The following is a 26,879-nucleotide window of genomic DNA, read 5'->3' as shown; positions in this document are numbered from 1 at the left end:
ACATAAGCCCCTAGAATAGCATGGGAGGAAACATAAGATCCTAGAATAGTATAAGAATGAACATAAACCGTTAAAATAGCATAGGAAGGAACATAGTGCCATAGAATAGCATGGGAGGGAACATAGTGCCATAGAAATGGAACATAGCACTCTACTCATTTCAACCTTTTTCTCGTTATTAAATAAAGAAAAACAACTTTTTTCAAATGAAAGTAAGGAGCAACATTAAAACTTAAAGCGAACAAAAATTATTACGTATAGTAGGGGGGGTTGCTCCTCCTCAGCACCTCGTTCTTTACGCAAAATATTTAAAAATACATAAAAAAAAGCTTCTTATTGTTCTAATTAAAAGAACATAGTGTTTCAGGAGTCGTTCTTAAAGAATTGGGACAGAATTAAAACCTTAGCATAAAGAGAGCGGTGTTGAGGAGGAGCAAGCCCCCTCATATACGTAATAATTTGTGTTCGTTTTAAGTTTTAATGTTGCTCCTTACTTTCTATTGAAAACAAAACTTGTTTTATTATATTTAATTTCTCATCGTTTTTTTAAATAATGTCAGGAAATCTAGCTACACCTACACGGAAAAATTTCACCTCCCCACGGATTTATTCTCTAGACAATTCAATCCTGGTGAAAAATTACCCCGAACACTTACCCGTAACACCACGTGTAAAATTGAAATCGGTAAAGACAAAACAAGACATAAGAAGAATTTCGCATAGGGATTCTGGCAAATTCCTCAAGTATAATATTTCCCCTGAAAAATTCACCCCTGAACACTTACCTCCCCACAGAAAACTATCCCCGAGGAAATCCCACCAGTTGAAAATCCCCCCCCTCAAACAAAAAATGTATGCATACTTCCCAATAACAAATACTATACGTAAACAATGGGCAAATTTTGTAACTTAAAGACCTTTTTCCAGGGACTGGGGGGAGGGGATCATGATATCTCCAAAGGTTTAGTTATTCGGCCTTTCAACGATGGTGGACAAAATAGCTATCTCAAAATTTTTATTGGAAGATTTTTAGAAAATAAGGGACGTGGGAGGCGGCTTAGTTGCCCTTAAATTATTTTGGTCATTTAATAAGGGCACTAGAACTTTTAATTTCCATTCAAATGATCCCTCTTCCGATATTCTAGGATTACTGGGTTACAATCCACCCTAAAAAAGAACAATAAATTAACACGCATCCGTGAGCTTCCTTCTGGCAAAAACACAAAATTCCCCATTTCTCCAAATAGAATATTGAAACCTCTACAGTTGGGTTCTTTGATGAGCTGAATCTAATGTCGTGATGTTCATTAAGATTCTATTACTTTTAGGGGGCGTTTCCTTCTTTTTTCGAAAATCAGGCAAATTTTTTCAGACTCGCAACCTAAAATGGGTAAGATTAAACTTAATAAAACTTATATATTTGAAATTCGCATAAAATGTCGAAACTTTTAATATATCTATTGGTATCAAAATTCCGTTTTTTAGAGTTTTGGTGACTATTGAGGCGGGTCGCTCCTTACTCACAGTTCGTTACCACGAACTGTTTGATAGTCATAGAAAGCGGAATTGAACCAAACTTTCGTACAGCCTACTGTTTGAAATACGGCCTACAAACTAAAAGTCAAGAAACTTAGTAACTGCAATAATTACTTTATCTTAAAGCTAATAATCAATTCATAATGATTAATAATAATTCGATAAATTCGTAGATAGGCAGCAATAAAAAAAACAAAGAAAAAAACAAAGGGGTTATGGCCCCTTCATTTATAGAATAAATAGGTAGAATATGTTTTTATAGCCCGTGATCATTTGGTTGTTTGATAATTCTTTTATTCTTCGAATTTAAAAAGTCAGCAAACTTAGTAAATATAATAATTACTTTATTACAAATCTATTAAACAATTCACGACGATTAATAATAATTCGATAAATACACATAAAGGCAGCAATCAAACAGTTCGTGGTGACGAACAGTAAGTAAGGAGTGACACGACTCAATAGTAACTGAAACTCTAAAAATGGAATTTTAATATAAATAAATATATTAAACCAATTGGCTTACTATGCTGATTCTAAATTTATAACATTTATTAAGCTTAGTGTTACCCATAAAAGGCTACAAGGCTGAGAATATTTGCCTGATTTTGGAAAAAAAGGGGAGGGGAAACATCTCCAAAAATCAATGAATCTTAATGTAAATCACACTTTCGTATTAAGCGTATTAGAGCCCTACTAATAGAGGTTTCAAGCTCATATCTGCATAAATATGGAACTTATACTTCTTGTCAGAAGAAAGATCGCAAATGTGTGTTTATTTGTTGTTTTTTTTTTCCAAGACTGATCAAACAAACCAATGTTCCTAGAACATCGAAAGAGGATTAATTTGAACTGAAAATGAAAGTTGTAGTGGCCTTTTTAAGTGACTAAAAATGTTGTAGGGCAACTAGCCCCCCTCCCAATCGAAGAATAAATTAAAAGTAAAAAGAAAAGAAATCAATATAAATAATCATAAAAAAAGATAACAGATAATGATTTAGATTAATAAATGAATCTTAAAACAATTAAAAATTAAAACAATACTCATGTCAAATTGAAAACGAACAAAAGTTAATACAAGAAGGGGTTGGCTGCTACCCCTCCCTCTCTCCGTAAAACTTCCAAATTTATGCATCATTTCCATTTTACTTACCAAAAAATATATATATTAAGCATTTGCTTCCAACTACAGAATTAAAAAAAGAGAGAAAAATTACTTAAAATAAATCTTGCATCTTGAATTGCTGAGACTTCCAGGAATTAATATCATTGTATAAATATATTAAACATTCAGTTTTTTTTTGTTTATTTTTTTCTAGTCATCTTGAATTAATTTTTTTTTCGTCGATGTTCTGAAAAGTTAAAGAACCGTGTTCAGAATGTATACATCAAAATGTTTAAAGCAAACTATGTGTATGAAAGTTGTTAAAAGGCGTATCTGCACAATCTCAGGAACGCCAGAGTGCATGAAGCTTAAGTGCTTTTGTGCGCGTTGAGGGGGAAGTTGAACTAAAAAAGGACTACGTAAATCATCATACTTAATAGTTTAATATTTGTGAGGATTAGATTTTCCGTGATTACTATTGGATTAATGTATATTTTTATGTATAGTAGGCCTAAACTTCACTTAATCCCAAGATTATTTCATTTCTCTAGTGATTAGGCGAACAATTTGATCTTTCGATTTACAATTTTTTTCAAAAAATAAACAAGGTTTATTATAATATAAAATACAATAAATATTAGTCTTTTAATGCCAATAAGGAAGAGAAAATAGTATTTACGATAAAATGAAAACAACAAGATAACTCATATTGCTGAAGAACGAAAGAAACATTTTAAGAAAACAAGTCTAACCATGTAAAGAAGAAAATCAAATGATCTTGATTGGAAAAAAAATCATTGCTTTACTAAACCCTTAGACCTATCTCCATAAAAAAAACAAATTAGTCATTATAATTATTCTATTAAAAGTTTATGAACAAACGATTAGAAAAATCAAATAATCACATACCTTGTGACAGCGCAGTGGATAAGGCCGATGCACATAATTAATGTGTTACCGGTTCATTCCCGCGTGTCGCAAGAAACTCTGTTGTATACCAGTCATTATTTAATTTTTTTTTTCTTATTTTGTTTGACTAATTTTTCAATCCCGTGTTCTATCCAGGCTCAAGACAGTTTTTGTTATGGAAAGTAAATAAATCAAATTTTTATCCGCCACAATCTTATTTTTTATTTCGTGACTTTACATTTGACGAGAGATGTTAGAATTAACTTTGTCCAAAAGGCACAAGAGTCTTTTTTTTTAGAAAAACAGAAAAATAGGCATTTTCATGTATTGGGGTTTATAATTATTACCTAGATGTATAATTATGCACCTGCTATTATGGAAAGGGGCTATTGGATTTTTATGTGGGGAGGGGGGTGTTTTGAACCTCAAAAAGGGCAACTTTGTGCCTAAATTTCTCCTTTTGCCAGTGAAAAAATGTAAAAGGAGGTTTAAACTTCAAAAGTTCAGTGTTAGGCGTAATTTTTTCCACCTTAACGGGGGCCTCTTGAGATAGACAAATGGTCGGGGAGGATAATGTACCCCATAGCCACCCTTCCTTTTGAAAAGCATATTTGGACTAAACCTACAATAGGGTGCTATGGGAGAGATATTCTCTTATTGTTGAGACATTGCAGCATAGAAGATTAAAATGTGCTTAGAAAGGGGGGGGGGATATCCTCCAACAGAATATTCTTCCAAGGGTTTCTGCTTGCAAAACATAAGAATTACAAACCTTAAAATTCATTTTGAAATTTTAACCACCTCCCCCAAAAATGTTTACAGGGGGCATATTTTCAGAGATGGTTTTCATTTTAAAGCATTGTTGTTGAGAGGAGGTAATTTCCTTCAAATTTAATAAAGACCTGGATTTGAATTCAAAAATGAATAGTAGCTAAAGAAAGATAACTTATTTTACAAATGAACAAAAGCAAAATATTTAAACAAACTATTAGAAACGAGTGACTTCTCCATGAATTCCCTGACCCTTAATGCCTAGTTTGACTACCGTTTTCCTGAAAGCATGCTAGAACGCAATACATCTAGCCAGTTGGTGTCAGATGTCAGGTAAATAGCTCAGGGGTCTTATTGGCTATTTGTCTTTTAAAACATTTAGATTATAAATCTTATTTATAAGAGCAAATAAAGTTAAATCTTTCTCGAAGTGATGTGAAAAAAGAAAAAAAAAACTACTTTTTGTGGTATTGTTCTAGTGTGGATAATGTAAAATGTAAAAAAGGGTTGGATAGGCCTAACATAAAATAGAATTGTTTGAGAACTGGATAATCTTTGTTTGAAGTTTTAATGTGTATATCAGCTTTTATCAGAAAAAAACATTTTGAAGAAAAACATCGGGTGCTTAATTTACTAGAAAGAAAAAACTCTAAAAAAATGCTACTTTCATAATAACATACATCAATTGAATAAGCTTTTCATGGTGATTCCAAATATAATAGATTTATTTAGTTTAATGTTACCCATCAAAACCTACAATAGCGAATTTGCCTGATATTGCAAAAGGGAGGGGGATGTCCCCCAAGAGTAAAGGAATCCTCATAAAAAATTCTCACCATCAGATTCAACGTATCAGAGAACCCTTATGTAGAGATTTCAAACTCGTATTTTTTGTCAGAAAAAAAATGACGAATGCCTGTTCATCTATTTGTTTGTAATCGTTTTATTTTCTTTCTCCAGGGGGTGATGGTATTGTACCAATGGCCCTAGAAGATTCAGAGAGAGCTCATTTGAACGGACATTAAAAGTTCTAGTGTCCTTTTTAAGTGACCAAAAAGATTGGAGAGTAACTAGCCCCCTCCTTTGCCCTTTTCCCCAGAAGTAGTGCGATCAAGATTTGAGGTAGCAATTTTGTTCAGCATAGTTGAAAAGTCGAAAAACTATGCCTTGGGAGTTAAAATAACCACCCCCCAGCCCCATGGGATAAGTCTTTAAGTTATAAAAGTTGCCCAGTATTTACGTACGGTATTTGTTGTTGGAAATTATATAGACATTTTCGGGGGGGGGGGTTTCTCCTTTGATGGGTTTCCACGGGGATAATTCCATATGAAGGAAAATTTCTGGGGGTGAACTTTCCAGGAGGAATTTTACACTGGGGGGATTTGACAGAATTCATACACAAAATTCTTTTTATTTGTCTTACTTTCTCTGTGCCTTTTCAATTTTGTATTGGAGATGCTTCGGGGGAATTTTTTGAGGAAATTTTCAGCATGTTTGGATTTCTGGCAAGTAATTTTCACGGAAGGGGGGATTTCCGGAGTTTCAGAAACACGACTCGAAATTAAAGTCTTTTCTAACGAAAGTATGCTAAGGAGAATTTTTCAGGCTGAATCTTCTGCAAGAAATTTTACGGAGGGGGGATTTTCAGCGAGGATAGAATTGCCCGGAAGGAAATTTACGGAGGGGGTATATTTTACGTGGGAGGAACTTTTCACTGAGGAATTTTCCGTGAGGGAAGGGGATTGTTCATGGAGGGTGGGCCAGATCTACCGAAATTATATGAAAAATATCTGAAATAAAATGTAAAAATTTTTCAACTGAAAGTAAGCAGCAACAATAAAACTAGAAACAAACAGAAATTATTTCGTATATGAAGGGGTTTCCCTCCTCGATATCTTGCTCTTTACGCTAAAGTTTGACTGTTTGTCCCAAATTTTTTAATAACAACTCTTGAAACACAATGGCTATTTAAATAGAATAGGAAGCTTTTTTAAAAGTACTAAAAACTTTCGCGTGAAGAGCAAGATATTGAGAAGTTGGGCAGCCCCGGAATAATTTCTGTTTGTTTCGAGTTTTAATGTTGCTCCTTACTTTTAGTCGATAAAACTTGTTTTTTCATTTAATAGAAAAAAAAAGAAATAATTAGTTTTGTAAAAGACAGACACCCTAGAAAAAGGAAAACATTTTTAATTTTCCCATAAACGTGCCTGTATTGCTGCCGCAAGTACTATGCACGAAACAAAATAAAGAAAATAGCATAAATAAGTGGAAGGACAGATAAATATTGACAGTATGAGGTAGATAGTAAATTGTGCCCATTGAGCACATTGTGCTCAGAGACTAAATTAACCAAATCCTTAAAAAAAAGCGGAAAGACTCAAATACAAAATCCATTCCTGACTCTGACTTTAAGGCATCAATAATTTTGCGAAAAATATGCCCATTTTTGTGTTAGCTACAATAACTAATGTTACGTGTCACTAATGTCAGTAATGTTACAATGTTACACAGCATAAGTTTTACAGAGGAAAGAAAAAGCGGATTCTTTTTTTCATTATTATTAAGAAAAGATGTTTATACTTGATTTTTGTCCAGCTTTGAAGTTAAAAAAAAAAAAAAAAAAAAAAAAAAAAAAAAAAACTAAAATTCGTAACAAGATCTTTAGTTTTCAACTTTCTGTATTTGAGAGACAGAACGGATTTGGTAAAAGATACAATTCTTTTTATGTTTTGACGTGGATTGACCGATCCACGGATTGGTTTTGGTCCACTTGTTGGATCACAATAAGTGGATTGATCAATCGATTGAACATATTAAGTTGAATAAAATGAACTATGGATAGCTCTTTGAATAAAAGTGTTCATAGCGCCTTTCAAATTGGCTTTAAAAAAGCTATTTAGTGTATGTTGGAAATGGGTTTTGTCTTTTTTTCCTTTTTTTTTTTGCTTTGTTTTGATCCTTGTTTTAACTGGTATATCCTTGTGAAATTGAATTCTTAAAGCTTCAGTTCAATGCCGTATCCAAGGGATTGCTTGGGGTTTGATCCCTCCCCCTCCAATGTTTTCCGAATCGAAAAACGTAAAATAATACCTATAAACAGGTTTTTTTCAAAAAAGTGTACCCCCCCCCCTGAACAAAAATGCTAGATACGACACTGCCTCAGTTGATTTTCTATTAGCTATAAAAGTCCAAGGTGTGTTTTTCAGCAGGAACTATCAACCTCCACTGGATATTTGTTTCGGGTTTAGTAGTATCAATTCAGTTTATCACACCCATTACTGCGGTTTCCCCATTGGATCCCCAACAAGGTGCACTTAACAACTAACAACTAAGTTAAGCTTTCCGGTGTGTTTTTTGCTACAATTACCGTCCCTGCTATTAAGTATTACTGACAATAGTTTTACCGTCTCGTTTAGTAATATGAGTTATTCTTTTTTTATATTTGTCATTTTTCTTTTTTTTATGATCCGTCTTATGATTTTTATGTAGTGCTTTCAAATAAATGAGTAAATTGTTTGCAAAATCTACCACCCATTATCATGAAACAAAGAGAAGTCTGAGGGTCTACACTCTCTCTCCAAGACCAGACAGTTATATTTAAAGGAGCAACGTTGGATCTGTACCAACATGCCATTTTTGGGTATTTTGTGTAATATCTCCCCTGTAATGTGAACAATTACATAAAAACACGCTCTTTTCTCTATTCGATCGCTAAAAAGCCACAAAAGGATTTTTTTTAGTTGCTTTGAAAAACGTGCTCTTCCCCAAATCAAAATTGTAATTACTACCTTCTATATATGTTTTGATGAATTGTCAAGATGGAATATACGAGAAATTGATTGTATTGAGGAACTCAGTACTTCTGAAAGCCCTTAAAAATATTTTCTGGTCGCTAGGTCTTTTTTTCGTTTAATTTTTTTGACGAAAGGATTACATATGTGAAAAAAAATTAGCATAAGTTATGCATTGATTCACATTGCTTATTAAATGTCTTGTTTTATTATGTTTTTCTGCGTCAGGAGTTTTTTTTAGATTGCTTTCACTCGCCGGTCAACGCTATTAGCATCGTGAAAAAAAAAATCTTGGTTCGCAGTATAAATACCGCCAAAACATGGTGTGAGTTGTGCAATATACTTGGAAATGTATAGTTTTTTTTTCTTGTCCATAAACTGCCAAAAATATTTTCCTGCGAAATTGGTGAATATCAATTACTTATATATAATGAGAAATATACTAACAAAGGTACAAAAGGGCAATATTACATGAAGAACATGCAACATTGCTCACTTAACACTTAGAACCTGACAAGCCGAAACGACATTCACCGACGCTCATATCAGACGAGCCTTACAAAACAATGAGACGCCAAAGACTCATTAGACACTGTACTAGGACTTAAGCTTAAGACTGCATGGACAAGTCTTAGCTGCAAAACCAATATATCTCAGTGACAATAGACTGCGTTTAGCTGTTTCACTTGTTGGTTTCAACTCACCTTAGATCCCTGAAAAGGTAATGTCGTTTAATTCAGGCAACCAAAAAAAAAAAAAAAAAAAAGAAAAATTTTCAAAGCTCTGAGGAATTTAATGCTTTTAGAGGGATGTTTCATTTTGTTTGCTATGTTTTCCTAGGGAACCAGTCTTGATCGGATCCAATGGAAACTGGAATGACTGCGTTTTACCACTTTTTTCTGTCCTTGTTGGCGATGTGTAGCCAGTCACTGTTCCGATACCTCCCATGCCGTTGGACACCGATAAACTTCTCTAGGTCCAGCTTGAACGTTTCCCAAAGATGTTTTCTCTGGTGTGCTGTATTCTTCGTCCCTGAGAGAAGCGGCTCACAGATCAGCACATCTCTGCAGATGATTTCCTGAGGGCATTGCAACATGCTGCGTACGATTCCATCGTGGCGATATGATGCCAAGCAGCCATAATATCTAAGAAGGTGTCCGCGTTTTCAGAGTTGACATATTTAGGTTAACTCTTACCAGATATAATCGGCTTTTCTTGAGCAAGTTGTGCCTTGCTTCCAATCCCCGAGGCACACTGCTGAAGAGCTAAGAGCTCAGAGGAAACTGAAGAGCTAAGCAGCTTTTCGTTTGCAGTCTGTAAACAAGCGAAGAGTAGGCCTTTCATAGGCAGCGCGATAGCGCTGCCTAAGTAAAGAATTATTTGAAAAAAACTACGTTTTCTAAAGAGTTAAAGAGGCTGAGTCACATGTTCGAACCTTAAAACGTACAGGGATTAGGAGGTACTGTTGGGGGGCTGCCGCCCCCCAAACCCCCGCCTCCGTATATAAAAGAAGCTGTGCCCTCCTCAACGCCTCGCTCTTTACGCTAAAGTTTTTATTGTTTAAAAAAAAAGAGTTGTGAAAAAGTCAAATCGCTTAACATTGTGGTGGGTCGCCTCTTTATAGAGGCACAAGTGTGCCTCTTTGACGATGTGGGCACAATGTGTTTTTTCTTTCACTATACCCGGGCACTTCGTATCGAAGGAGTTGTCGTAGAAACTTCGAAAAGGGATCATTCGATTGGAAATTGGAGTGGCTAGTGCCCTTTTCAATAGTTGAAAGTGATTGGAGGGCATATAGCCCCCCCACGCCCATCATTCCCCCAAACACATTCAATCAAAATTTTGAGATATCAATTTTGTTCAGCGTAGTTGATTTCCTGATAGAAAATATGTTTTTGAGGAGGACACTCCCCCACAACCCTCCGGGCAAGGGTTTCAAGTTAGGCCCTGGGGACATATAAGACTGATGTTGGCACAATATATCTTTTATTATTTTTTTCCTTTAGACCAGGGTACTTCTTATCAAAGAAGTTGTCGTAGAAAATTCGAAAATGGCTCATTCAATTAGAAACTGGAGAGGCTTGTGCTCTTTTTAATAGTCTAAAGGGATTGGAGGGCAACTAGCCCCCACCCTCACGCCCAACCTTCCCCCAAACACATCCAATCAAAATTTTTAGATAGCCATTTTGTTCAGCGTAGTTGATTTCCAAATAGAAAATATGTTTTTGAGGAGGACACTCCCCCACAACCCTTGGGGCAAGGGCTTTAAGTTACGCCCTGAGGGCATATAAGATTTTTATAGAAGGCGTTGTCGTAGAAACTTCAAAAACGCTCATTCGATTGGAAATTCAGAGGGCTAGTGCCTTTTTTAATAGTCAAAAGTGATTGGAGGGCAACTAACCCCCCCCCCACGCGCATCATTCCCCCAAACACATAAAATCAAAATTTTGAGATAGACATTTTGTTCAGCGTAGTTGATTTCCAGATAGAAAATATGTTTTTGAGGAGGACACTCCCCCACAACCCAAGGGCAAGGGTTTTAAGTTATGCCCCGGGTGCATATAAGGTTTTTATAGAAGGCGTTGTCGTAGAAACTTCAAAAAACGCTAATTCGGTTGGAAATTCAGAGGGATAGTGCCTTTTTTAATAGTCAAAAGTGATTGGAGGGCAACTAGCCCCCCCCCCACGCGCATCATTCCCCCAAACACCTACAACGAAAATTTTGAGATAGCCATTTTGTTCAGCGTAGTTGATTTCCAGATAGAAAATATGTTTCTGAGGAGGACACTGCCCCACAAGTCTCAGGGCAAGAGTTTTAAGTTACGCCCTAAGGGCATATAAGAACGATGTTAGCACAATGTACGCGCATCATTCCCCCAAACACATACAATCAAAATTTTGAGATATCCATTTTGTTCAGCGTAGTTGATTTCCGGATAGAAAATCTTTCTTTGAAGAGGACACTGCCCCACAACCCTCGGGGCAAGAGTTTTAAGTTACGCCCTGAAGGCATATAAGAACGATGTTGGCACAATGTACTATTTCTTATTTCTTTCCCTTTAGAGCAGGGCACTTCGTATCAAAAAAGTTGTCGTAGAAACTTAGAAAAGGGCTCTTTCAATTGGAAATTGGAGTGGCTTATCCCTTTTTATTAGTCGAAAGTGATTGGAAGGCAACTAAAACCCCTTCCACGCCCACCATTTCCCGAAACACATCCAATCGAAGTTTTGAGATAGCAATTTTGTTCAGCATAGTAGATTTCCAGATAGAAAATATATTTTTGAGGAGGACACTCGCCCACAACCCTCAGGGCAAGGGCTTTAAGTTATGCCCTGGGGACATATAAGGTTTTTATAGAAGGTGTTGTCGTAGAAACTTCAAAACAGGCTTATTCGATTGGAAATTCAATGGGCTACTACCCTTTTTAATAGTCGAAAGTGATTGGGGGCACCTAGCCCCCCCCCCACGCCCATCATTCCCCCAAACACATCCAATCAAAATTTTGATATAAACATTTTGTTAAGCGTAGGCTAGTTGATTTCCAGATAGAAAATATGTTTTTGAGGAGGACACTCCCCCACAACCCTCAGGGCAAGGGTTTTAAGCTATGCCCTGGGGGCATATAACGTTTTTATAGAAGGCGTTGTCATAGAAACTTCAAAACTCGTTCGATTGGAAATTCAAAGGGCTAGTGCTCTTTTTAATAGTCGAAAGTGATTGAAGGGCAAATAGCCACCCCCACGCCCATCATTCCCATAAACACGTCCAGTAAAAATTTTGAGATAGCCATTTTGTTCAGCGTATTTGATTTCCAGATAGAAAATAGGTTTTTGAGGAGGACACTTCCACACACCCCTCAGGGCAAGGGTTATAAGTTATGCTCTGGGGTCATATAAGGTTTTTATTGAAATCTTTGTCATAGTAACTTGAAAAAGGGCTCAATCGATTTGAAATTCAAATGGTTAGTAACCTTTTTAATAGTCGAAAGTGATTAGTAATTTTTTTGTTGTTGTTGTTGTTTAGACAAGGGCACTTCGTATCGAAGGAGTTGTCGTGGGAACTTGGAAAGGGGCTCATTCGATTGAAAATAGAAAGGGCTGATGCCCTTTTTAATAGTCGAAAGTGATTGGAGGGCAACTAATTCCCCTTCCACTCCCATCCTCCCGTGCCCACCCTCCCATTCGCCCATTATGTTTAAAAACTAAATGTTGCCTTACGATTAAATCAAAATGCACTGTGATAATGCTAATCCCCAATAAGGCATCTCAACAGTATCCTAAGAACGACTGAGGGTATTATGTTCAAACTTTCGGGGATACTTCTACTCTTAAAATTTAACCAAATCAAAATAGCGTAAGTGTATCCAAGCTACCAAAGAAAGTAAACAGTTTTTTCTGCGAATGGTATTAAGTTTTCCATTTCAGGTCAACTAGAGGAGGTATGAAACTAAATTAAACAGTTCTGTTTGTGTTCAGATTTTTAAAAGGGTGTATGTTGTAAAAAAATTGCTGAAAATTTTTCTCCACCATACAAATAGAAGGCCAAACTATAAAGTCTTCTTTTTCCCTGAAAAGACTATGTCAATATAAAACGAACAGAAATTAATTAAAGAAACTTTTTCCGCAAAATAAGTTTTTCAAAGAAAAGTAAAGAACTCCATTAAACAAAAAATAAGCCAAAATAAAATAAAATAATCTACCAAGTGTGAAACTAGCACAAATCAGCATCGGTAAATAAATGAAACCCAAAACGAACCGAAATTTCAGTAAATAACCGAGTCAAACTCAAAACGAGCAGAAATTAACATAAGTTGGGAGCAAAATCCCTATGCCTTCCCAAGTCCAGAACAAAAATGTAAATATTTTTACTTTTATAACTTTAATAAATCAAATAATATTGACATTTTGATTACTAAATATCAGTATATGTATATTAAACTGACAATGTACGTTCATTTGTATTTTTTCAGTATTTAGTATTTTTTAGTTTATACCTATTAAGGATTTCCGACTTTCTATTGTTTCAGGAGGAAGTCCTGAAACAATATTCAGGAGGAATTCCAAACCGGGATTTTATTTATATATTAATGTAATAGGGTTTCCCAAGAAAGTTCGCACATTACCAGGAAAACATTTCTATGGCCTCGAATGCAGCGTAAATTTCTTTATGTTCTTTCTTTTTCTAATTTGATGGATTAAGGATGCCTTTCAGGATTAAGTTGCTTTGTAACCTAGTTTTTTTCTTTCTTTAGAATTGAAAACAAAAATTGGTACTATCCCATTATCCGGGCCTCTCTAAAAAGTCAATTTTGGTTAATGGTAATGAAATCAAATTAAACATGATGGATATATAATAGTTTAGAAACAAATTTGGGCTATATATTTGCACATTAGGGGGAGGGGTAAAGCATTGCATATATTAAATACGTAACCTAACCTAACTTAGGTACCTACCCCCCTAAACCCCAAAATAACACAGTTTAATATCGTATATTCAATGAAAACCTTGCTATCATTGCCTGCTCTATAACAGTTAAGACGTCAAAAACGGGTTTTATCATTGCCTAGTCTATAGTGATTAACCTAAGAGGCCCGGATAATGGGATAGTACCCAAAAATATCTTGAATATCTCTATGCGGGTATTTTGAGGTGAAGCACCCTAGAACCACCTTTCTCCCAAGGTAAAAATAGAATCAGCATCGTCTAAATCACTTGATTAAGCATTTCAAACTTTTAAAACAGATTTGCCTCGTCTGATAAATAAGCCCATTTTCATGCCTCGACCTTCAGACTATCCCTGCATTTATATACTTCATTATAACTATTGCAATTACTTATTGAACAAGCACAATTATTATGATCTGTTGAACACAATTTGAACAGCAAAATAAGTTTTATGTGAGCGATTTGATTTGAAAATTTGAAGAAATGATGAGTAGTGGTAAAAAATTATAGTTAAAATGAAAAAACAATCATTACAGTTAAAAATTTTGCAGCTCCGTAGCACCTCTTAAGAAAGGTTCTAACAGCAATATATTTGACTTATCCTTATAGATAAATACGCCAGGAGTTTTCAATTCAATACAGGTTATTGAGCTCCGACGCAAAATAGGCAAATAATTGTTTTAATAGGCTTCAATATGCGCCCTTGAACGCAGTTCAATAATTGCTTTGAACGGTAAAAATTACAAAAATGAATTCTACTAATCTCATTCAACGTGGGATATGTGTATATTACACGGTTTCGAAGTGATTTCAGCTGTTTCATGTTTGTTTTGTAAGTCATGAACTAGCAAAGAGTGAACTCGTCCAATAATAAATAAATTTCGAAATATGGAATTGGGGGAAAGCGAAGTAAAAAACACTCCACTTTTATGCTGATTTTCAAATGGATTAGATTTGCACATGAAAGGTTATCAGTATACACAAGTGCGCTAAGGTCATAACTTTAAATTTGGCGCCTTGTCAAACGAAACTTTTTTCACAAAAACTTTATTCTTACAATGTAATGAGTATGTAACACCACAGAAACATACCAACAGAAGATTTTGGATTCTCCGTAGCCTCCATACATCAATCTCAGTATATTTACGACCTGATTAGCACGCAAGTGGCTACTTTTATTTAGCCACACCAGTGGCTACGTTGATATCTTTGTTTGCTCTTGCGTGGCCATGAATGGCAGGAAATTGGGATCTAATTTTTGTCATGTGCAGAAATATAGGATACTAGAAGGCTCGTCAGCATGGAAGTAACCATTATACTACTGTAGTTCCCAGCTGTTGAATGCGCTCCTAGATGAGGGCTTCTAAAAAGGTCTATGACCTCTAAAGAATTAAACTCTAGTCGTAATGTAGTTCTGGTTGAGTTTAGCTGCATTAACTAATGGCATGTTAATTAAGGTAGAGTCTCAAGAATTATTTTTATTTGGGAAGAAATCATAGGCGTAGAGTTTCGATTTTTCGGGGGGGCAACCCTTGCACCAAAAAAAACAACATAAAAGCTGTGTTTGCCTTAGGGGAGGTATGGGTCAGATTGGACGTGTATTTTGACATGTTGTTTTATCCCGTAAGTCTCTTAAATTCCCAACAGAGTTTCGGGTTAGAAGCGTGGAAGTTCTTTTTCCAGAGATGAGGTAAAAAAAAATGTTTTTTGTGTCTGAACAAAAATCCGAAGTACAACATCGATACTCCTCGAGCAAGAATAAAAGCAAAATTTTAAGATTTTAACACTGCATTAAAGGCTTCTTTGGCCTTCTTCTGATAATAGCTAGATGCTTTTAGCATAAGATTAAAATTACTATACGAATAGAATCTCGCCGTTAATTTGCGAAATATTTCTGTTTAGACTGAACCTTTATCAAGGTGCCAAAATTTCGTCTCGACTTTAAGCCGTGAATAATTGGTACTCACCAATGCTACGGGTCGGTCGAATACAAAGAGTTCCTTCATTTCTAAGTTATAACGCATGCTACATCTAATGGTTAGTGAAAACGTATTCATCCAAACTTGAGCTCGCTTGATGAACTCGTCTGTGAATTTGTTGAAGTCTACGCTTTCTAGGACTTCCCTGTGCACTGATAAAACAGCTAAATTATTCAGTTTTTCCGGATTGATGGTTGACCAAGATGTGTTTTTAGCCTTCGGAGGCCTGAAAACGAATCTTTCCGAAGTACAGTTTGAAACTGGCATACACAAAACTATCCTAATTAACTTCACCATCTGGTAAGCAACTTTGGCAAGGGAATCATTTTCTTTCAGAAAACTGACAACAGCATCAAATTTCCGGATCTCCTTTTTGTTCGCTTTAGCTTCATCAAGGAGTATGTCTCGGTGCAGCTGCAACTGTGCGTAGTCCTCAAAATCGTCTTTATAGAAGCTGTTCACGTACGGAACGTCAGATACACCTATGACGAACTCTTCTACTTTAGAGAGATGTTGAGTTGTTTGGCTTGGTTCACATCTTGTTGTCAAGCCCATCAGTACGCAATCGATGGCCTCATAGAAAACTTGGCGATAAGTATCTTCTGGCTTAGACGGATGGTAATGAGCACCGCATCCATGAAAACGACTGGGAACTTTACGTTTTCTCGGGAGCTTTGGTTCATTGAGACCCAGAATGTTTGCACATGAGACAGCTGCCTCCCATAGCAGTTTAAAGCGATGTTCATTCCTCAAGACTTTACGGAGGTAATCAATTATTTCCTGTGCCTCTCTGAAGTGTAGCTGCGCTCTTTGAAGTGCAGTATTGGAGTCTTCTACTGCAGTAAAGATAATGCGAAGAATATCTAGCTTGAAGAATGTATCAAAGTTGGTAAAGGTCTCAAGAAATCCGTCAGCTTCGGCTGTCTGTTTGCGGTTTTCTGGGTGCTTGCTGAAGTCCTCAAGCCAGTGGATTATTTCAGATTAATTGCTAGTAATTGCCGTGATAGAGGGCTTTCTTAAGATCCACCTAGTTGGACAGAATGGTCGGAGTGCCACCCCTTCATCCAGCTTTACGTTGTTGAAACTTGAAAACCGTCTCAGGGAACCTCTAACAAAAGCGATAAATCTCTGGACCATGTTCATAACATTCCTCATATTGATGTTAGTTTCCACCGCAACCTGAGCAACCAGGTTCAGACTGTGAGCACGGCAATGTACATATTAGGCTATTACCTTCTGGGCTTTCACAAGAGACTGTGGACCCCTTTCGCTCCCCGACATGTTAGCAGAGCCGCCGTAGCATTGTCCACGACAATTTTGTAACGAAAGGCCGAAACGACAAAGGACATCCATCAAGCAATAGTGTTTCACTCAGTGTGTTTTCAGTTACATAAAATCCAAAAAACGTTTCGCTTATGCCGAGGTTGTCATCAGCAATTCTAAGACAAACGGAAATCTGTTCTTTACAGGAAACATCAGCGGTTTCGTCAAGCATCACTCCAAAATATTTGTACCTTTTCACTTGATCTGTGAGGAGTCTAAGTGTAGCATAGGACATATCCTCAAATATTTCATTTTGAATGTCAGGTGATAACCACTTGTACTTTTCTGGTCTGACAAGCTACTTTTCTGAAACTTGAACATCATTTGCCCTTAGTTCAAGAAGGCGTCAGAAGTTCGAACCCTCTTCTTGCTTACCACTTATAGGTATTCCTTGTGAGGCAAGGTACTTCATAGACGAGAATATGAGCTTCAGAGTTTTGCGAGAGTCATGCGATTCTTGCTTGTGTTGTGCGCATAGCTGCTTTGTGAAATTCCGAAGCTTCGTGCGAATTAAAGCGATCGAGTACCTTTTTCCAGTTGCTGAATCCTTTCGTTACGAATGTGTCAAAGGAGTCTTTATCGCGAGAAGTCTTTGGAAGGGACATTTTCATATTCACTGACTCTGTGCAGACTGTATACACAACACCGTTCTTAGTCGTGTCAAGTCGTAACCAGTGGCACTTTTCAGTCCAGCTAGCTTGAAATGTTCTGCCCTTCGTAGTACTATTACTACGGACATCGCTGACACTGACTATATGAGCTACATTAGACACATTGCTACTACTAAGGCTACCTTGGTCATTTGCTTTCTCATTTACATCACTAGCTCGAACATTACGACTAAAGCTACAGGTACTCGGTTGTTCGTTTATCTGTCCTGTTTCGGTACCAACATGTGACTTCCCATCTGTAAACTCGATTCTGTCTTTAGAGTTGTTATCAAGATTAAATTTGAAGCCTAATTATGGCTGTAACTGTCAAAATCGTTTTTTCTGCTCGCCAGGAAGGAAAAGAAACTGATTTGCATGATCAGTCAAAAGAATCAGTCTTAAGACTGAGAAGATAACTGTGAAGTCTCATTCTGCTAATAATCTGAACGTTACAGGGAAAATTTGAAATTTCTTAGGGGGACTGAACCTCCCCCCCCAGGTGAAGCCTGGGGGCATTGGCCCCCTGGCCCTCCGTACTCTACGCCTATGGAAGAAAAGATGTTTGCCATGTGAAGTTGACAAGGAGCAACTGATCCACACTTTTCCATGTACATATAGAAAACCAAATCACGATGGTGCGTGAAAACCACTGTATATATACGAGTTATTAGTTATTATATACTCGTAATTAGTTATTATATATACAGTGGTGAAAGCCGAAGGATCTTGAAATGAAGTGAGGATGATAAATAATTCGAAAAACTACTACTACTAACAACACACTCCAGTACCAAATTACTTGAGGCCAACATAGCTGCGCACGCTCCTCTCCGCCCCAATCAATTCAAAGCTTCATTCTTTAGCCCCTCCCATGGAGTTTCAATTTCCTTTCTTTTTTACCTCTTCCCATCTCATTCGAGAATGACCAGCTTTTCGCTTGGCCCTAGGAGGACGGCCAAAACGAACAATATTTGGCAATCGGTCATCCTTGATCCAAAACGTATTTTAACAATATCAACCTTTCTTTCATTATAGCCCTAGAACGTGAGAAAAAAACCACATTTTTCGTAGAGATTGTTGCTTGAGATACGTCCAATCAAACGGGAAGCTTATACTATCCATAGACAATTCCCAACACTATCCGTAGAAAATTATGGACTTTCTACTTTAAGGGAAGGTATTTTGGGGAATGTTGAGTCTTTGCTTTCAGATGTCCTAAAGTGAAAGTCAAAAATTTCAATTCGTCAGTGCAAAGATGCTATTGCGTTTTAAGACAAGGAAGATCCCTCTGGATTGTTTAATTTATTTGATTTCTGATGTTTTTGTGCACATGGCCTCCTGTTGAATTTCCATATACATTACCACATTAAGCACAATAGAGGAAAGAGAAAGGGTTTAAAGGCTTTCCTGCTAAACATAGAAGATGGAAGATGGACTTCGAATTTGCATTGGGAATGGGGGATAGTTTTTCTTCGATCCCCACGATATATTTTATGGTCTCCTCTCTTTTCTTTATGCCAGTACTCCGACCTTCGTCGCCGATAGTCGACTCTTGAATATTTGAGACGTGCTCAGTTGGGGGGGATTGGATGGATGCCAGCACTGCAACGAACTATGTTTGGTGTTTGTTTTGTTTTTAAGGCTAGCTGTTACACAATAAGTATCTGAAGCGTTTTCGAAGAGACTCCAAGGGGATCTACAGTCTCAGTAGTTTTCCAATCCTCGCAAGAAAGTAAACGTTTTATGCCTTAACTCTGAAAGCTAGCGAGTAGTTCTTATTATAAAGGTTGATCACAGTCAGTAGGCTATACGTAGTTTGGTAAGAGCACAAAATTGAAATAAGTTTAGTATACTCACCTGCTCTTAGCTTGGTAAGTTTACTTAACATGTTTGGAACCTCCATCTACTAAAACATTGTTTTTCAAAATTATGGCCCATCCTTGAAATTATGGCCCAACAAAGCTTCCGGAAAACAGTTGCGATTAATAACTGACATTGTTTACTTTTTTCCGAGCTAAAACTAAAACAAAAACTTGTTAATTAGATTGAATATATGGTCTCGTGAATTACAACAAGTAGAAGTTTGTTGGAAATGACAGAAGTGATATATTCCCTTGACGAATACGTTTCTAGTCAGGGACTATCAACTTGGAAACTCGATCAATAAATTCTCCCCTTTTGTTAGGAGATTAAAATCCTGCTGTAAAATACATTAAAGAGCTAATTGGGTTTCTATCCGGAAATGAAATGCTACAAAATTTAGATTCCCAAGGACATTAAACTAATAACATTTTTTGTACTCTGGACCCTTCTTAGGACTATTCAGACCTAAAAAACTGATTTCATTTTTCTTGTAGTTTTTTTTCAGAATTATGAAGATTTTAGGGCAGTACCTTATTTCCGCCAGTGTTGCCACGTTGAGTCTTGAAAATATATCAGCGAAAGTAATTAGTTGAAGTTGACACCACTTTTGTCTGTTCAAATTCAAACTTTAACAATCTATTGATTCCCAAAGACAACGGAAAGCTTCACTTTCTTCACCTGTTTGATGGCATGTGTTTGTAACTTTTTTGGCTGATTTTCTACCCACATCTCTTTTTTTTTCATTTAGCGCCCACAGCTACCATGAACTGCATATGAAGTCCTTCTTCATAAAAAAAAAATAATTTTCCCCAGTCCTTAAAAATAATTTCCCTTGATTTTCCCCAGTCCTTAAAAATATATAACTGACACTTGCAACGGGGTGGCTACTTACATTTTTAAAGACAAATAATTAATCAAACTAACAAAAAATTACATAGCCAAAATAAGAACTATAACCAATGTCTCGTGAACCAGTCTACCATAATAATAATAATAATAATAATAGGAAAAATAATAATAATAATAAATAAATATTTTTTCAAATTACTTTTAAATAACCCGAGGTGCTCAGCCATTCGAATGCTCCCTGGAATGGAGTTCCATATACGGGGCCCTGAAAATCTAACCAGTGCAGTCAGATTTCATTTATACTACCTTTGTGTTTTAAGCAAACTTTAATTGTAAGATTAGTTCGTCAGAGAACTTGACTTTTGCTCAAGGGTGCACACAGGACCAGTTTTTATAATTGTTCCAACTGGGATTTCTAAGGAATTCTCTTGCTGCAGAAAACTGAGCAAGAGAGAAGAAAAAAAGTATACGTGAATATTCGAAACCTCCATAGACTTTAAACCGTGATTTCTCGTTATTATAGAAAGTTTGGCACTGTTGTATTAGCTGGAACCCACGCGATAATACGAAGATCAGATAAAAACCTGTTAGTGTGCTACTCTGCAATGGTACGTGATTGAATGAACATGGATGTTAAAATTACTATTTGAGATTTGCCAAAGACAGAAAAAGAGGCAGTTAAATTTTGAATTGAAAATCATGTATTTTGCAGTAGGCATCAAGACATGGCAAATTGTAGAATTGTAGAAAAAGCCAAGACAGATAGTCCGACTGATTGAGAGGCAAATCTGGGATAAGCCCTTTTTAGCATTGCATAAAAATAATTTCATTTCATTGGTCAATAGATAAGTCTATCTATCATCCATACATATGTCATTCCTAGGGCAGAACTAAGGCTGAAGGCACAGTTTATATTAGCACGATTTTGAAGGACATTACAGTGTTCTGGGCCTATAATTGTAATTAAATAAAAAAAAACAAGTTTTTTAAACTGAAAGTAAGGAGCGACATTAAAACTTAAAACGAACAGAAATTATTCCGTATATGAAAGGGGCTGTCCCCTCCTCAACGCCTTGCTCTTTACGCTAAAGTTTTTAATTGTTTTAAAAAATAAAGTTGTGAGACAGAGTCAAACTTTAGCGTAAAGAGCGAGGCGTTGAGGAGGGGACAGCCCCTTTCATATAGGGAATAATTTATGTTCGTTTTAAGTTTTAATGTAGCTCCTTACTTTAAGTTTAAAAAAATTTTTTTTTTTTATTTAATTTCTGATAGTTTTTTAGTTAATGAAGCTTTTATTTGCATAAAAATTTTACTTTTCTTTTGCTAAATGGATGTCTTTACAAATTAACTTACGTAACTAACTTCTATATTCGTAGGCTATATTTTTCTTCTAGCAAAAAATACAAAGTTGCAGATTTTTGCAGATATGAGCTTAAAACCTATGTAATAAGGGTTTCTGATACGCTGAATCTGACGGTGTGATTTTCATTAAAATTCATTCATTTGTAGGGGATGTTTCCCCCCTCTTTAAAAAATCGGGTAAATTTTCTCAGGCTTGTAGCCTTTGATGAGTAATACTAAACTTAATAAAATTTATATATTAAGAATCAGCACTATAAACACATTCTTTTTATACATTTAGTGACATCAAAATTCCGTTTTTAAAAGTTTCGATTACTATTGAGCCGTATCGCTTGTTTTTTATTGTTTTTTTTATTACGTATATGTTATTACGTATACGAGAGGGTTCTCCCCTTAGTCAATACCACGCTCTTTACGTTAAAATTTAAAAAAAAAAATTGATTCACAAACCCCTGAATCACAAAGGCCTTTTAATTAGAATAGATAGCTATTTTGAAAGCAATAAAAAAAAAATGTAGCGTAAAGAGCGAGGTATTGACTTGGAGGAGAACCCCCTCCCATACGTTATAATTTCTGTTGGTTTTAAGTTCTAATATTCCTTCTTATATTTCAGTTGAAAAAACTTGTTTTTTTTTATTTAATTTCTGATCGTTTTTTAAATTATTCTTGGAAATCCGGCGCCCCCTTCATAGAAATTTCCCTTACCCCAAAGAAACATACTCCATGGAAATATTCTCCAGAGTAACCCCCTCCTTTAGCCCCCCCCTCCAGAAAAAATCCTTCCTGAAAATGGTTGTATACTTCCCAATAACCAATAAATAATGCTGGCAAGTCCGGCACCCCCTTCATGGCAAGTTCCCGTCCCCCATGAAAACTTCCTTCATGAACAGATCCTCCAACATACCCCCCGTCCCACCCTTCCCACTCACTACGAGAAAAAAAAACCTCCTGAAAACATCTGTATACTTCCCAATAACCAATAATATATGTTAACATTTGGTAAAGTTCATAACTTTTAGCCCTCCCTCTCGGTACTTCGGGGGATTAAGTCATCTTAGAAGACATATTTATTATATCTTCGACCATGCTGAACAAAATGGCTATCTCAAAATTTTGATCGGGTGACTTTGGGGAAAAAAATGAGCGTGGGAGGGGGCCTAGTTGCCCTCCATTTTTTTTGTCAATTAAAAAGGGCAATAGAACTTTTAATTTCCGTTCCAATGAGCCCACCCACGATATTCAAGGACCAATGGGTTGGTACGAACACCTCTGGGAAAAAAAAACAAAAAAAAAAAAAACAAATAAACACGCATCCGTGATCTTTATTATGGAAAAAAATGTAAAATTACATTTTTTTTTAGATAGGAGATTGAAACTTCTATAGTAGGGTTCTCTGATAGGCTGAATATGATGGTGTGATTTTCATTAAGCTTCTATAATTTTTAGGGTATCTATTCCCTTTTTTTTTAAAATTAGTAAATTTTCCTCAGGCGCGTAATTTTTGATGGGTAGCACTAAACTTAATTAAAATTATATATTTGAAATCAGCATTGAAATCAGATTCTTTTGATATATCTATTGGTATCAAAAACCCGTTTTCTAGAGTTTCGGTTACCATTGAGCCGGGTCGCTCCTTACTTACAGTTCGTTACCACGAACTGTTTGATTTGTAAATTTTATAATTTTGTTCATAAACCATTATATTTTTTTTTCTATTTTGTTTTATTTTGGTATACATGTTATAGTACCGGGTATCTGTCTCGCGTGTTGCGGACTAACAGGTTTTTATCCTATCTGATCTTCGCATTATCGCATGGGTTCCAACTAATACAACAGTACCGAAACTTTATTCAAGCTGAGAATTTTGCAACTTGTATACACAATTTTTATACTCAGTTTTTTTTAGTATAAATAAACTTTAACTTTGAATAAATATTTATCTATTGAGGAAAACATGTCAAAACTTTTTGTGGAATTAGTCCCAAGGAAAAACAGTTGCATCCGTGAGCATCGTGTGTCATAGGCGGGATTGACACGTATCTGGTGATCAAAGTCGTTTAGAAGTTGCGTCGTTTGGGGTGAGAGGGGGGGGGCAAGGAGGCGCTTTTGCCCCCCAGTAATTTGGAGAAAAATATTATATAGCCCATGCCCTTGACTCTCGAATATAGACCCCTCTTGCCTCCCCTCTAATAAAAATGTTGGAGCTATGTCCCAGTCGTTTAGTGATTGAAGTAGATTTATTTCCTGAATAGATACCAGATAATATATAGCCTGTTCCAAATTAAAACAAAATTAATAATATTGAGTAAAATTAAATTTTTCGTTCCAGCTGAGAGCGAATTCTAGCTGAGAACGATCGAAAATTAACTTAGTATTAAATTTTTGTGAATATGATCAACTGTATCTTCAGCGTATTAACTTCTGCCAACTATCATCAAGTTGGGGAAAATGGAAGCAAATGACCAATCTAATTAGAATTAATGAGTATTAAGGCGTCAACGCTAATTTTTTAAGACCTTACTCATTATTCATTAATATTACTCATGTAACGAACTGTAAGTAAGAAGCGACCCGGCTCAATGCTAACCGAAACTCTAGAAAACGGTATTTTGATACCAATAGATACATCAAAAGAATCAGATTTTAATGCTGATTTCAAATATATAAGTTCCATCAAGTTTAGTCCTACCCATCAAAAGCTACGCGCCTGAGAAAATTTGGCTGATTTTCGAAAAAAGGGAAAAAGAACCCCTAAAGGCTATAGAACCTTAATGAAAAGCACACCATCATATTCAGCGTATCAGAGAACCCTACTGTAGAGGTTTCAAGCTCCTATCTACAAAAATGTGGAATTTCGCATTTTTTGTCAGAAGAAAGATCACGGATGTGTGTTTATTTGTTTGTTTTTCTTTCCCCAGGGGTGATCGTATCAACCCAGTGGTCCTAGAACATCGTGGGAGGGCTCATTGGAATGTAAATTAAAAGTTCTAGTGCCGATTTTAAGTGACCAAAAAATGGAGGACAACTAGGCCCCCTCCCACGCTCATTTTTTCCCAAAGTCACCCGATCAAAATTTTGAGATAGCCATTTTGTTCAGCATGTTCGAAAACATTATAAGACTGTCTTTTAGGATGACTTATTCCCCCGAAGTCGCCGGGGGGAGGGCTGAAAGTTATGAACTTTACCCAATGTTAACATATAGTATTGTTTATTGGGAAGTATACAGACGTTTTCTGGGGGGATTTGTTCTGGTAGTGGGGGGGGGGGTTGGGGTTTATGTGGGAGGATCTTTCTATGAAGGAAGTTTTCATGGGGGAAGGGACATTGCTATGAATAAGACGCCGGATTTCCCAGTATTATTTAAAAAAAGATCAGAAATTAAATATAAAAAAAAAGTTTTTCAACTGCAACAGAAGCTACATCAAAACTTAAAACGAACAGAAAATATTACATATATGATTGGGTTCACCCCCTGGTTAATACCTCGCTCTTTAAGCCAAAGATTTTTTAGTATTTTCATAGGAGGTATTTATTCTAATTAACGGCCTTTGTGATTAAGCGGTCATTTTTGAAGAATTGGAACAAAATTCAAACTTTAGCTTAAAGAGCAAGGTACTGACTAGGGGGCGAACCCTCTAATATACGTATTAAAAATATATGAATATAGAAGTTCGTTACGTAAGTTAATTCGTAAGTTACGTATATTTATTACTAATAAAAACGTTCGTAAATAAAATTAAACAAGTTTCGAGAAAGCCATTTAACCATATACAAGTAAATTAATATGCAGATTTTGTTTTAATTATTCATGTACGGTGAGCAAAAATAAAAACCTGTATTAATTCAAAAACGTTCAGAAATTAAATAAAAAAAAAAATTTTTTTTAACTGAAAGTAAGGAGCGACGTTAAAATTTAAAACGAACAGAAATTATTGCCTATATAAAACGGCCTGGCCCCTCCTCAACGCCTTGCTCTTTAAGCTAAAGTTTTTATTGTTAAAAAAAAAATAGATTTGTGAGACAGTCAAACTTTATCGTAAAGAGCAAGGCTGTGAGGAGGGGACAGCCCCTTTCATATACGGAATAATTTCTGTTCGTTTTAAGTTTTAATGTCATTCCTTACTTTCAGTTAAAAAAAACTTGTTTTTTATTTAATTTTAAGTAAAATCGATTTGCATTTTCAACGTGTAACACTCATAGTAGATGCATCTCAGTACGTGAGCATGTTGCTGCTATTACGTACTGCTGTCATGTTGACAGCTAGCAAGAACGGAGGTAACCGATGGTATAGGAGAAGTCCTAAATAACCAGGCTTGACGGCTTTAACACCTTGAAGAACCTTTCTGTTTGCATGAAAGAAAAAATCGTCGGTTGGGTATCAAAAGGTCGTATCTCCATAACTGTAAATTTTTAGAAGAGCAAATTAAAAACATCACAACTTTTTTTTTTATTTCCCCTCAGATAACTGTAAAAAAAAATTGATATGTATTGATTATACATATCAATCTGCTTTTGTTTTACAGTTATTTGGGGGAAAACAAAAAAGTTGTGAGGTTTTTTATTTACTCTTCTGAAAATTTACAATTATGGAGATACGACCTTTTGATACCCAACTGACAAGTGCTCGCAAAAAACGCAAATTTTTTATAGTCTATTGCAAATTAGTAGGTCCATGGTGATTGTTCGATATAGCTCATTATAATTAATCAAAATTGCTTGTTGAATTAGCGTAATTATTATGCTCTATTGAATGCCGTTTGGACAGGAAATTAATATTCCACATGTAATTTGAAAATTGGAAGGAATTGTCGAAGTCAAGTGGTCTAACTTTCTTTATACACTCGTGGTGTTCCTATTGTACAAAAAATTATTATTGAAATAAAAAAAACCTATGTTGCAGCTTTGAGTTAAAAATTTTGCAGCTTCATTGTATCTTTTAAGACAGGTACAAACAGGAAAATTTCTAATTTAAGCTGATAGATAAATGCACAGAGAATTTTCTATCTAGAAAAGAACGAATTGCAGCTTATTGAGCTCTGTCGGACAATAAGCAAATAACTAATTTAAAGGGTTTTCATAAGCGCTATAAAACGCATGTAATTGCATATTAAACGCCAAAAATTAATTGCAATAAGCTTATTGAATGCGGGGTGCGTTTATTTAAAACCCGTTATACAAAACACAAGATGACGGAACAATAATAAAAAAATATAAAACATTAAAGACAAAAAGTAAACAATTGAAAATACATCACAACTTCAACAGATTACTGTGTCAGGACCATTGACAGAACCGC

The 26,879-nt window shown here is 35.8% G+C and overlaps 1 protein-coding gene across 3 annotated transcripts in view; it reads left to right on the top strand.

The window, feature by feature from the left end:
- Positions 1-26,879, top strand: part of Kul (Kuzbanian-like) — a 314,434-nt gene that overhangs the window by 78,870 nt on the left and 208,685 nt on the right. The window lies entirely within an intron of this gene.

The sequence above is a fragment of the Artemia sp. Qi Xiang Cuo genome, chromosome 9 (genome assembly GCF_049724085.1).
Source record: "Artemia sp. Qi Xiang Cuo chromosome 9, ASM4972408v1, whole genome shotgun sequence".
Lineage (NCBI taxonomy): Eukaryota > Metazoa > Arthropoda > Branchiopoda > Anostraca > Artemiidae > Artemia > Artemia sp. Qi Xiang Cuo.
The sequence above is the reverse complement of the archived record's forward strand: the minus strand, read 5'-3'. Positions and strand labels throughout refer to the sequence as shown.